Genomic DNA, 13,699 nt, shown 5'->3' with positions numbered 1-13,699 from the left:
TGGTCATGTACACTGAACTGTGTGGTGTATGAGGGGTGGAGCCAGGTACATATCCTGCCCTCTGTGAGGGAAAAGGGGCGTGGTCATGTGCACTGAGCTGAGGGGTGGAGCCAGGTACATATCCCGAGTTCTGTGAGGGGGAAAGGGGCGGGGTCATGTACACAGACCTGTGTGGGAGCTGAGGGGTGGAGCCGGATACATAGCCCGTGTTCTGTTGGGAAAATGGGCGTGGTCATTTACTCTTACCTGCGTGGGAGCTGAGGGGGTGGAGCCAGATATCTAGCCGGTGCTGTGTGTGAGGAAAAAGGGGCGGAGCCAGGTAAAGTCTGAGTGAACCTTCTGAGGTAATTTTTAGTCAAAAAGACAATATAATAATGAAAAAACTCTGAAAAAGTTTAGGAGAAATTATGAATAATATTTCACTTTTTTTTACCAAGTGACTAATAACTGAAGTAATAGCCAAAGTATTCTCTATTTGTCCAAGGAAAGGTAGGTAAGGGATGCCCCTATATAATAGTTATTTAATACTAGTTATAAAGAGCAATGCTGCTAGGAGTCATAACAATGAGAATTTTATATATAGAATATAGAAGTGGAATGACACGGTAAACTGCAGAAAACCATAGCAACCACATGAGGTAAATAAAGGGTGTTTTGGTTGCTATGGCTTTTTTCAGTTACAAATGCTGACTGCAATGAAGTGGTAAAAAGCTGAAGTCCTGTGGCTCATCCATATCTATGCGCTGTGGGGATGGCCTGTATTACTGCCGGGCCTGTCACAGCACAGCTGTATACAAATTGCACCTGCACTATTTTTGGCAATTCATTACAGCGCCGTGCAGCGCAGTTCTCTGTAAAAGTGGGGTTGGTGTGTAATTCAAAATAAATACATGTAGTATGCACATTACCATACAACTGCAGTAAAATGCACTAACATTATCACATGCGTTCCTGCAGAGCAGAGGTGTGAATGGGCCCCATTACCTGGTATGATTCACTGCACAGAACTTTGGTTCATTTACTACGGATGTGAGTAAGATTTTAGTCAGCGAGCCAGTGTGTCTCTTATAGGCACCTGGCTCTGCTGCCAGAGGGTGGCAAAGATGATGGAAATGATGGACCAGGACATCTCTTTCCAGTGCCTGTTCTTGCAGCAGCCTGTTGTATTCCAAATCTGTGTTGCGCAACCTGGCAATGGCACACACGATATTATTTGTTTACATGTGCAGACTAGTTTTTTTTTTTTCCTTCTGGAGGATTGTAGCAGTTTCTTGAAATGCCTTATGTTTCTGCTAAGCTTGTTGGTTTCTGGATAAATATTTGTAGCAGTTCTGGGTAGGACTGGTTTGAATTAATATCGGCAGTGGTCATACAGTTCCCTGTATAGGGTACTCCCCACGCCATGCAGCTTACAGTCCTGGGCTTAAACAGAAGCCAGTTGGACCTGAAAAGCTCAGAATTTCAAATTAAATTCAATAAGTGCACCATAATATTGGAAGCGGGATCCCAGACTGTCAGCGTGCTTCTCATGGTCTCATTTAGGCATAAACATGTTAAAATGATCCTAAATAGCAGCTCCTGCAAAAAACATTCAAAAATGCTACTCTCATATATAAAAACATTGCATGCAATTAACTTTTACAGAGCTGTTCACCTGTCAGGGACACTACTAGACCCCTGAATATCTAATACAAATAATGACACCTGAACCTATTTGCAAGCATTTTTAAAACCATACAGCCAGCACCTCTACTACAACTGAAGGGCCTAAAAAATCTGCTTGAGTGTTCTCTTTAAATGAATATTAAGAACATGTGTGACTATCCTAAGTCTGTACAAAGCCTGTTTGTATACAGTTTATATAAAACAACTAGAAACAACTTTAAAACTCAGTGGGAGTGGTGACAAACTGTCTTTCAGTTTTTTTATTCCTTGATAAGACTTAAGACAACATTTCTTTTCCACAACCAGAGTTGTCCTTTATGACATGGTAGATGTGCTGCTCCGCATTGTGCCGTAAAAAAGTTAGGTATCCTAGGCTTGCAGCACACATTGAAGGGCCCTGTGAAAATGAATAGGCAATGCAAAGTACAATAACAGGCCCAAAAAGTGGGAAAGGTAATCAAAGGACAATTGGAATATTGTTAGCTCAAAAAAATGTACATAATTTAAGATAATAACACACAACTAGGGCAAAAAAAAAAAAAAAAAAAAAGCACACCTAGACATTCAGATAACATTGAAAATTGATAAAAGGGGTCTCCCAATATGAAAAATCCGCCTAGAAGCTGGGCCAGTTTATTGTTTTTGCCTTGAAGAGATGTTGCCTTGTCTGTTTCCTGAAAAAGATGTGTCCATCTCTAGTCGGCTTCTTATAGCAACCAATCCACACTAATGGTAAAAGTTTCCAAGAGCAGGCTATGGAATAAAGGAAAAAGCAGCCTTTTCCCTTTGCTTAATATATCAGACTCTATGCTGTTCAGGCCCCATAAAATGACTACAATACAGATGAACACACATGCTGGGATAAAATTGAGTGTCTAATATATTTTCTGTAAATAAAAAGTCACATTCCTGTTGCAGTAGGGGTCAGTTCCAGTCATCTTTTCTTTATTGCCAGGCAGGGACACAGCTGAAGAATTAATGATTCTGTGTGAGAGAAAATCACAAATTATCTCACCTGAGAGCCTGCAAAGAGAGCTTTAAAGGGGTTTGAAGAGTTGAGCTGATTCTTATTGGTCTACATTGTAGCAACACGCTAACATTCCCTTATAAAAAAAAAAACTTCCCCTTTAATAAGTAGCTTATACATGTCAGGAGGATACCAGTGAAACCATCTGTTCATAATCTAAACCCAACTGTATGAAACAGAAGTAGAATGTATGGCTGATGGGTTTATTATACCTATCAGAGAGAAGTATAACTATTTGTAATATTTAGTGAGCAGTCCCCCTTTCACCAGCTGGATTGTGTTTACATGGCGCAGGCTCCGTGCTATCCTCCAATTTGCTTGAAATGTAAGTTATTTTGGTTATCTACCTTTTGTTTGTTCTTTAAATTTTTTTTTTTCTTTTGGTGTTGGATATCATGTGAAAAAATAATAAGGGTGGTCAAATTAGGTTAAAAATCCAAAAATGCCTTTAAGTATCTGTTATATGTTATATAGAATAAAGCTACTGTTTAAAAAGTATTCACTGTTCAAATGTAGTTGTGTACTATGACTGGGACAATTGTGTAAAGGAATGTGCACTTTTGCAACATGTGAGTAAATGTTTGGGAACATGATTTTTTTTTCTGTGGTTGATTGTGGTTTCTAAGCATTTGTAACTATGCTTTTGCTATGCTGTTACGTGGCATGTTTAGATTCCATTTACGTATTAAAAAAATAAAAATACATTTATGAGATCAGCAACAACTGTACTTGGCAAAAATCAAATTCTTTGAAGTCTGTGCAAACAGATATTTTTGTTTTATGATAAATCAAGCAATCAGGAATCCAGCCAATCATGACTCACAATATCTATGACTCTTTGCAGATTAGACTAATATGTGCATGATTGTTCCGGCGAATAAAAAAAAATAATAATTTTGTACATTTGTCTGGTTTTGAAGTAGATTTTCCTATTGCTGTATTGCATGCCTGTGTGTGCATTATCGCTGAAGTAAATGTGTTTACATACAGGGGAGAGTAGGTAAGGAATGGTTATTAATTATTATTTAATATTTATAGTTACATCCCCTGTCAGATTTTTTTTTTCTCTGCCCAGAGACACAGCAGAAAGTAAGATGATTTTCTCCAAAGGGTTGTTACCAAAAAAGGTGTCCACACAAAGGCTTTCCTTTCAACTTTTGTCCCTTTACCTGCCCAAAAACATACAATTTCCCATCACTTATCAGAAATATATATAATAGAATAGCAATAGAAAAAGAAATATATACTGCAAAAAAAGGCTGACTATACCAAACATATTTTTTCAAGGCAAAAGAAATTGCTTTTTTGCACTTAAATTACAGTTGTGTGCATACAGTAATGCTCTCATAATATGCTAAAAAACGTGAAGAGGGGCAGCAGATAGGGTTTGGCTCTCTTAGCAGCTCTATGGTCTGCTTTGGTTTTTGGAATACTCATTGCTGCCATGTCTGTGGAGCTGTGTACAGATGTACAGTTCTGATTGTCTCTCCAGCCACTGTACATTCTTTGCCCGAGAGGACGATTGTGAGGTTCCCTGCTGCATTCTCCTTAAGCAGTGATGGTTCATGATGTTCATTTGGTGATCTGGCAGGACATTGAATTATGTTGTAGTACAGCTATAGAGATGCTAGATTTTGGCCAAAGGCAATCACGTACATTTGCCATTCCCTTATTGTTTAATCTTGACTTGTTAATATTAGTTTAAATATATAGAGGCCACCAAGCAGAGCCCCTTTATTTCAAATGGAAAAAAGAATTACCTATTCTGGCCAGATTTGTCATTGATTTCCTGAAATAGACCTGGTGTTTAACAATTTGCCTCTGTAAACCAACCATGCATTTCTATGTTTTTATATTGCAAAAAAAAAAAATAACTGTCACAATACAGACATAAGCAGTTCACAAACTTGTTTTTGGAAGTTCAGCTGTCATTCTTTTTCTTAATGTATAACTCAGCAAGTCTCTGACTTTAACTGAATGTTGAGGGAGGATAAGGATGACCGCCTTGGCAGTGGCTCTTGCCATATATACCCTGACATAAACACTTCGCCTTCCAAAAAAATCTACAAAATTTTTCGGGCACAAGGCTTTTAGTTTCAGACAGCATATTTCCTAACCAATTCAGTAAATGCATGCTAATGGAAACGCATGCATAATGCAAAAAATACTAGAGAAAACTGATTTGGTAGCTATGTGTAATGGCTAAAATTTGTATCTAATTTTAATTTTTTTCCAGGTTTATAAAAAGTAAATCCTGGGTCAGGAAAAAAGTTTAAGTACTCTAAGTGTACACAATTCGAGTGTTGTTGTACATTTTGACATTTAACCTCTCAAACAATTGTTTGTAATCCTCCCGGGCGAAAATCTACTGTCAGTTCCATGACCCACTGTTAACAACCACTACTGTTGTACTATAAAAGTCCTCACAGTAGAGCACTTCTACTCCTCAATGACTACACAAAGATTGTGAAATGATTATTAATGACTGTTTCAGGGAACTGTTAAACATCTGTATGGTGCTTTAAACAATGCATTTAATGTATTTTTTTTTAATCAGTTGATCACTAATAGACATTATCTAGACATTATGCTAATTATCTTTTAGTTTCAAGGTTTTTGAGCATGCACAATTCTCTTTGTATGTTATAACTACAGTGAACTCTAGTATTCCAATATTGACATTTTGCTGAAGGCTGTACACACCTAAAGCTTGCTGGATCTTGGATGTGTCACATATTCAGTTATGTGTTGATGGGTACTGTCATCAGTCATTATCGCAAGCATTGATAGTCATGAAATCATTGCTCTGTTCTGTCAAAATGTGTTAATGGCAGCCAAAGAAAGCACTCTGTATCGTGGCTTTAGAGATTAACTGTTATCCATCTTTTACACATTAATTTTCAATAAAAAACAAATATAGTGAACAGTATTAGGACTTGGAAAGCCACAAAAGTCATGCAGATTTTAGAAAAATGCTTTGTTTAGTAGAAGTATGTATGTATATTTTTAAATATATATATTTGGAGGGCTGTACGGTTAATAATGGGCATGGGCAAAATCATTACTACTTTCTAGTAGTTTGTACCAAATACAGTGTAAACTAAGCTGTAATGTCTGGGTGGCTCTGAACTTCAAACTATTAGGGAAGGTTCAGACCTTCTTCAGGATTGAGCGATCCCATTTGGCTCCTGTGGCTGGCACTGCTGGTCAGCTGCTCTGTCAATTGCAGCGCTGGTCCTTAATGAACCAGCATCTGCAGATTTGACAGCTGGCAGTGAGAGGTACTAGTATCATTTACTACCAACCCTTAATATTCTCTTTTGGGGTTGTTGTTGGAAGCTACATGTTACAAGCTAGTTCCCTGGCATAAGGAAGCGATAACTGCACCGCAACCTCACTGCCAGTGTGAACATAGTCTAAGACTGGATTCACATTACATGGATTGAATTTAGCTAGGTTGAATTCACACTGTTTTCGGTTTAATGTACGTTAAACGCACTTTAGTGTTCCAGCTTTTACCACATTGCATTGATGTGTATTTCGCTTTCCATAGCAAGAGCTAAAATATTTTATTTACCTTAATAAACATTTAATGCCTTGCAGCACATTGTGAAGCATTTATATGAATCTTACCATTTTCAGCCAGCACACCAAAACACAGCTCATTGGTGTGAACTGGACCTATAAGAAACAGTATATTTTGGTTTTAGCAATTCTGCCCAGTGTTCAATATACAGTTGACAATTGTCTTTTTTTTTTTCCACAGTAAAGGCTGGTGAACTACCAGATTGGTTCTGCTGCCCCAATTTGTTTCAGAAAATGATGACCTGCCACCAGCTATCTTTACTCCCAGACATGTGTGGGAAACCCCAAGACCCCGGTGCACAGGTAAGAGACTTTGGAATAGGTGTTCTAATTGATGTAGGCTAGGCTGTAATTTAAAAATGGCTTGCATATTAGGGTGTCTGATTGACACCCCAACCAGTTTAACAAGAGCTAGAACCTGATTGATTTTTGTGATCAACACAGCTCTTTGAAGTGCTATAATATCCAAGGTACAGTTTTGCTGAGAATGTATCTGCCTTGTGCATAGTCAAATATGTATATTGATTATCTTATTTGAATAAATTTTTTTATTATTATTAGTTATATTGTATTAGTGTCCTTATTTGTATATGTAATAAATCTGTTCCATAGTGTAACTAACTAATGGTTGCAGTGAATTTGTATAGTAGTAATAGATTCCCTAATAATGTTTATAGCAAGGACTTGTGCTTTCTTGCTTCAGCAGTGACGTCCTGGTTCACATGGTTGTGAGCTCTAAAACAAGCTCAAATTTAGGTCTGGGGAGAGTTGCTGTTTGTGCCTCCAGTAGGATTTACCCTCTTTTGTGACCATTTTCACAAGAACGTAAGATGATGTGTAATTTTACAGTTGTCCCTGCAACAGAGCTCATTCTGGGCCAGTGATTGAGCAGGTATTAAAAGTGGACCAGAACAACAAGCAGACAAGGTGTATTTTTAGAACCAGCTCGGAAATCCCATCTCTCAGAAATCATCTCTCTATGAAAGGTTTACTTTAATGCCTTGTGATCCTCTGACCCAGAATGAGTATACAGCTCAGATAATTTTGTTATCTGCTTTCTTGTTTGAGGTGTGTGGCTGAATTTACTTATACCAAAACATCAGCTTAACATCCACCCATTAGCATCTAATACAGTGTGTTCACTAATGGCAAATTGCATAATCTTTCACTGGTAGACTGCCTAAAAAAAAAAAAAAACAAAACATTTTTTTAAAGGCAAAAGAGACTCTATAAGCTTTCTTCAGCTTTCAGATCTTTTTTCTGTTTAGTAAATTGAGGTGCACATTTGCAGCTCAGTTTAGAGTCTTGATGTGATGCCAAGTATAACTCCTGTGCACATTAGTGGATGTTTCATCATTCCCTTGGTCAGCCAAAGGCCGAAGATTCTGAATCTGATAGAAGCACCTGTAACTGAAGGTAGAGCAGACACTGAATCGCTGGAGGGAAATGCTTTTATGGGCATAACCTAATGAACAAATATGGAATAATTTTTTTTTTATACATAATAGCCAAAATATCCAGGGAATGCACAGTTTCTAGTTTACTAAACTAGTTTCTAGTTTACTTCAGTTTACTTCTCTTTTAAGTTAAATTATCAATAGGAAGTTTATCAGTTACAGTTGTAATCTTATACAACAAGATGATATGGGAAATAACAGACATATTTTCTTTATGATCATGGTGACATGGCTGGTGCAAGGATTAACTAGACTGAATACATGGTGAGCTACTAATCCACACCTATTGCCTACAAACTTTTGCAGAACAACCTGCCCATAACTAATTGTAACAATAAATGTAACATCATTTTTTGGGGCTTTGAATAGTGTTTGAATTACTCCTGTGCACTACTTTAGGATTCTAATCATACACAGTAGTGTCCTTAAACAGCATTCTTGCCCCTATTATGAAGGCAACAATTATCTGGGATGACTCCCAAGTCATTCCATAGTTTGCATGATTAAATTGTGCATATGTGTGGCCAATATAGCCAAACATGTGTAGTAGTTATTATGCTGAGGCACAGGATGTCATTTGGGACACTTTTGGATTTTCTTGCACTTGAGGCTCTTGCAGCTTGGTGAAACATTACTGTGCAAACAGAGGGTTTTCCACAGCAGTTCTTGTAAAAGTTGGCCTTCTGTTTCAGTTTTTTTTTTTTTTCATACATTGTTCAGACGGACTAGAAACATATCATACACACATTGTTACTTCTGTATGTACTGTGTTTCATTTATTTTTAGATGAATATTAGGAGAACAGGATTTTTTTGTTATATTTAGGTGGGTTGGGACTTCCTCCTCTTCCTTTTTCCCTGCTGTTTTTTCACTTAATGCATAGTCTTTTGAGGTATTCTATACGTTAACATGAAAGTCATTTATGTAAGTAACTAGAAGCTGTCAAGATGACACATCCAGCACTAGTGTCCAATACTGGAAGGCTTGGGGTACACATTGTAACAAATACTATTCTCTGAAAAGTTCTGTAGGTCTTAGAGCAAATAAAACAATGTGCTTTTCTTTATTATATATGGCTGTAGGGGTGGGCAGATGTGACATAACTGTGGGTCTATTACTTTTCAATTCTTTGTTTCTTAAAACTGGGTATGTACATATGTTTATTGTCCCTAAAAAATGCTAAAAATGATGACACCATCTTCCTGGACAGCATAGCAGATAAACACATTATTAGGGGAAATACTTTGATCTTTGTGAGAGGTAACATATACCTGTGTTTGTTTTGCTTATACTTTGCATTCTTGACCAACTATTATTTCTTAACCTGTCTTGCCTGTCACAATCCTGAGCAATTTAGACCGCATATGGTGAAAAATTCCTATGCCAAAATAGTGGTATCCTTTGGTACCATAATGATCAGCAAATATAAGCAAAAATGTGTTTTCTTAAAAAAAGTTTGATTTTAGCCTTACTGTTGATCAGGAAACCACACCATGCACAGTTTCAGTATGCAGAAGTGTTAACACATCAACCCTTCTACATAATAAAGAAAAATGCTGCTATTAATATTTTTATGATTGATATAGAGCAATCATTTTCTGATGCGCTGAACCTTAGATTATACATGGTATATACAAACAATTGCACAAACAGTGATAGAGATACATTTAGGTTAAGTCCAGTTAGATGTAATACCCACCATAATAAGGTTTGGTATAGTTTATACCGCTGTAATAAATGTGTGTGTGTATGTAAAATACTTATAATACACGTACTGGTAAGTTTACTTTTATCAAGTTTTTCTCCTAAATCATTAACTTTTATTAAGTTAGTGTCTTAAAATCACAATCAAACTGCAAAACAAAATCCCGTTTTTAAACCATTAACATATACTGGTAAGATTACTTTTAAACATTTTTCAAGGTGTCCTTATTAATGAGGGAGTTAAGTCTTGCATAAGATGTTGGGTAAATAGGGAGAGAACATTCTTTCATTTATACCTAGTTTTGCCTAACACAATTATGCAATGGATAATTTGATTTATGTCACAATTGTATTTGAATTGATGCTGTATGCATGGCCTAAAGTGTTTGGGATACCAGCTGGGTGGAGATTAGAATTTCTTCAACAGATTTGTTACTCTGTAATACAAGTATGCATCTGTAATCTCTCTGTTTGGGATAACCAAGTTAAGTAGCCCTAAATGTTTATATAGAAATGTGTGTTTTCAATTTTGGAATGTTTAAAATTGAGTTTAATTTTATGTAAGCTCTATAGAATATGTAAACACAATCTGTAAAATATTTTATCAGGTTTTAATATATTTAAACCTGCAGCCTCCTTTATAGTTTCCAGTAATCCTTTCCTGAAGACATTGTTCAGGCTCTTCTTTATAGGGTAACAACACAACACAATACAATGTACAATGTGTTACAGGTATACAGGCTTCTGATGAAAAGTGAAACTGTGGTTAAAAATGACAACAGGTGGAGGTCATCAAAAGCTGGACTTGGGTTTAAAGACCCACTCTAAGGAAACTATTGGGACTACCATTACTGATTTCATTTTCAATATGTGAATCACTCTCAAGAGTGACTCTCATGTTCATACATACATACATACATACATACATACATACATACATACATGTCCTTGATCTAGTACTGCTTTGTACTTCTTTGTAATAAAGCAAGATATTTGGGACAACAGCCAGACAAACAATATTTTAAGATGTAGCAGCCTTCATGCTTTTTTTATGACAGGTTTTCTTTAAGCTGGGGATAGACCTCAACATGCCTAGATTCACATATGATTTGACCCTCCTCTGAATATTTTATTTCACTATTTTGCTTTAAAAACATGTATATTTGGGTCTCCTTATTTCCCATGTATGGTGAGTAGGGGATGCATAAAAGAAAAGAAAAGATGAATAAATAGACTAGTTTTTCTCTTCAGGCCTTCAGGCCTTAAGGAACCCCATCTATAACAAATATATTCAAAGCTCACAGTACATGAGCACGGTGAACAGCAGGAAGAATGCCTCATCTATGTACACACTTGCAATGGTTCTCGTCCAATAATTGGCTCAGGGCCGATATCGGACGAGAATCTGGCGTCTGTACAATGCTTGTTGTCCATCGTCCTGGCGGATCCACGGTGGATGGACGACAAACATTCGTAATGGAAGTGGAAAGGAGACGCGCAGCGGGGTCCTGCTCTGTCGTTCCCCCCCCACTTTATAGAGCAGAACGATGCTGTATGTATAGCACTCGTTTTAGTCGTTGGAAAGGATCGTGAAATATCTTTTTCAACGACAATTATTGCACTTGTGTACCCAGCCTAAGCCTAATAACGATCAACGATTATTCCCGAATATTTTGAACAATCCTAATGTGCACAATTCTGTACATGCTATAACGAAACGATCGTTCAAATATAATCCACCAATAGTGTACACACTAGATACGATCATTGGAACGATGCAGAAAGTGACATGTACAGGAGAAAGTGTATCGCAGAACAATCCACGATCACTGAACAACCGTAAACACAATAGATTACAAATAATCATCGCCCAATCAGATCTGCCGGGGCGGTCGTTCGTTTCCAGCGAGATTCCTCCTTCGTCGGTGTCGTTGACCAGTCATTGTGCACTTTTTTGTTAACAATTATCGAACGGTCTGTTGTGGATCGTTCGTTTTCAACGACAATTATTTCACCTGTGTACGCAGCCGTACATTGCTGGCTGTTGGGGAAAAATGTCATTATAGATAGATTGATTGACCTGAGGGGCACAAATTTCTCAAAGAACCCCCAGCAATCTCTAAAGGAAATACAATGGTAGACAGACTTCAGAATGGCCTACTGAGAAGGGGAAAAATCTGTCAGTTTTTTTTGTTTTTTTGTTTTTTTTTTTTTTGGGGGGGGGTCCAGTGGCTAGTTCCCCCTCTAATCTGTCTGGAATGCCTGATGCTATCCTTGTACAAAATTTTTGCAATGCCTGCTACTGCTGTGTACGTCTATGGGAAACTTTAAAGATGGCAGGAGATACCAGCTGTGGTAGAGTTACACTACCACTGGTATTTGTGATATGAATGCAGTGTGCATTGTGTAGTTTTTATACAGAAATATGCCCTTTGAAAATGGGCCGGCAAATGTCATTGTTGTCATACTTTAAATATAAGCTAAATAGACTGCAGTACTTACTGGTTGGGCCTATGGTTTTAGCACACAACGCTAAAAGGTTGGTGACAGTAAAAGTTCAAGGGCTCCTACAAACCCTATTTTTTTACTTCAGGGTATTAACATAGAACATTTTTTGGACTGTATCAGACACTAAAGAAATATCTAGTCCTTTGCCTGCAATAAGGCTTGCACAAGAAATTATGTCCATTCAAACTGAGCACACCACGAGGAGGGAAACATTCAGTGAAAAATGTCTGTAAAGTATCCGGGGATCCAGAGATTTAGACCACTTTCCTGCAATAGCCCCCACACCTCACAAACCTCTTCATTGGATTCCTATATGGCCAAGAAAGTTTTGTGAGAGGAGACAAGGTCTAGCATGACTTATAATGCAAATTAGCATTTTAGTCTTCCTATATCTCGGTGATCATTTTGATGTAATGTAAACTGATTGTAACATCTGCTTAGATTTTTTATAACCATAAATCAAGTCTTGGCTGATCAGGATTTGTTAGGTGTGCTTTAAATAAAGCTGAATGTTTTAGTTAGGCTGGTAAGGACATGTTTGCACACACAAATTCTGAATGTTCAGTACACTAAAGGAAAATGCATAGTGGGTATGTTGTTGTTGTGTGTGGTTATTTTTTTTTTTTTTTTTTTTTTTTTTATTATACTTTTTTTTACTTATATACTTATTATACTTTTTCTTTTACTTTTATACTTATTATATCTTTTTATCTTTTAGCACCTAACGCCAGAAAAGCCACAGCCCTAAATGTGTTGGCTGCGTTACTTTTCATTTTTCCAAGCTAATGTCACTTTTACCAGAACAGAACATCATTTTCGATCTTGCAAGAAATGTTCTTGTAATACATTGTGGATGAAGTGCAAGAAAAAAACAATATTATCCATCTTGTGTAAACTCCTAGCCACCCTCATACATTGGATGAAAAAATCAACCATGGCTCCCTCCATAGATGCAGGTTAGGGCAAGCGTAGCCACCCAGAAACAGAAAATGTGATATTCAGTGAATTCCCAAGTAAAACAAAGTTAAAAAGCTGGAAAAGGAAAACAATGTAAAGACTGGTAATCTGCAATGTATTACATTTCTTTATATATTTCCGGGTCTAAATGTGCTTTAATTTTACTAAATTATAATTATATAGCATCAGAATTTTCTATTATAATGTTGCATTTTTATATTCAGTATTATAATGCAAACAATATTGCTGTCATCTTTGTGTTTTTTATATTGGAAGGTGGGTGGGAAACCTTTATTAAATTCTGTTCGAATTAGAGCAGGAAAAAGCACTTGGCACAATCATTAAGCACTTGGTTACCAAAGAGACCTGTGGATGCTCCAAGGGTCTCTCAGGGCAAGCTTAGCCTAATAGATCGCAAGGCGGAAGAGGCAGGGGGAGGGATGGGATTCAGCCATGCGATTTGAATTTCTTTATGCTGAAGTATGAGTATTTGCACAGAGATAAGCCTTTAATGGAACAAAGATCTAGATATAAACAGAAGACTGGCAAATGTGTCACTTAAAATTTTAAAGTGATACCATTTGTTGCCTGACGCTATCCATAGTTTTGCAAATGTTATTTCTAAAACAAGTAGAGGAACATCTACCACTCTATTTTAGCACCGACTCCTGACACTTTTTAATGTGACTTTCTTAAAAGACGTAAATGATGTATGTGCACCTCCTACCTCTTTTCCTATTATTCATTATGAAGAGAAAAGCATTGGTTGAGTCACACAAATAAATTTATCATTTCT

This window comes from Pyxicephalus adspersus, chromosome 6 (assembly GCF_032062135.1).
Source record: "Pyxicephalus adspersus chromosome 6, UCB_Pads_2.0, whole genome shotgun sequence".
Classification (NCBI taxonomy): domain Eukaryota; kingdom Metazoa; phylum Chordata; class Amphibia; order Anura; family Pyxicephalidae; genus Pyxicephalus; species Pyxicephalus adspersus.
This window is presented reverse-complemented; position numbering follows the sequence as displayed.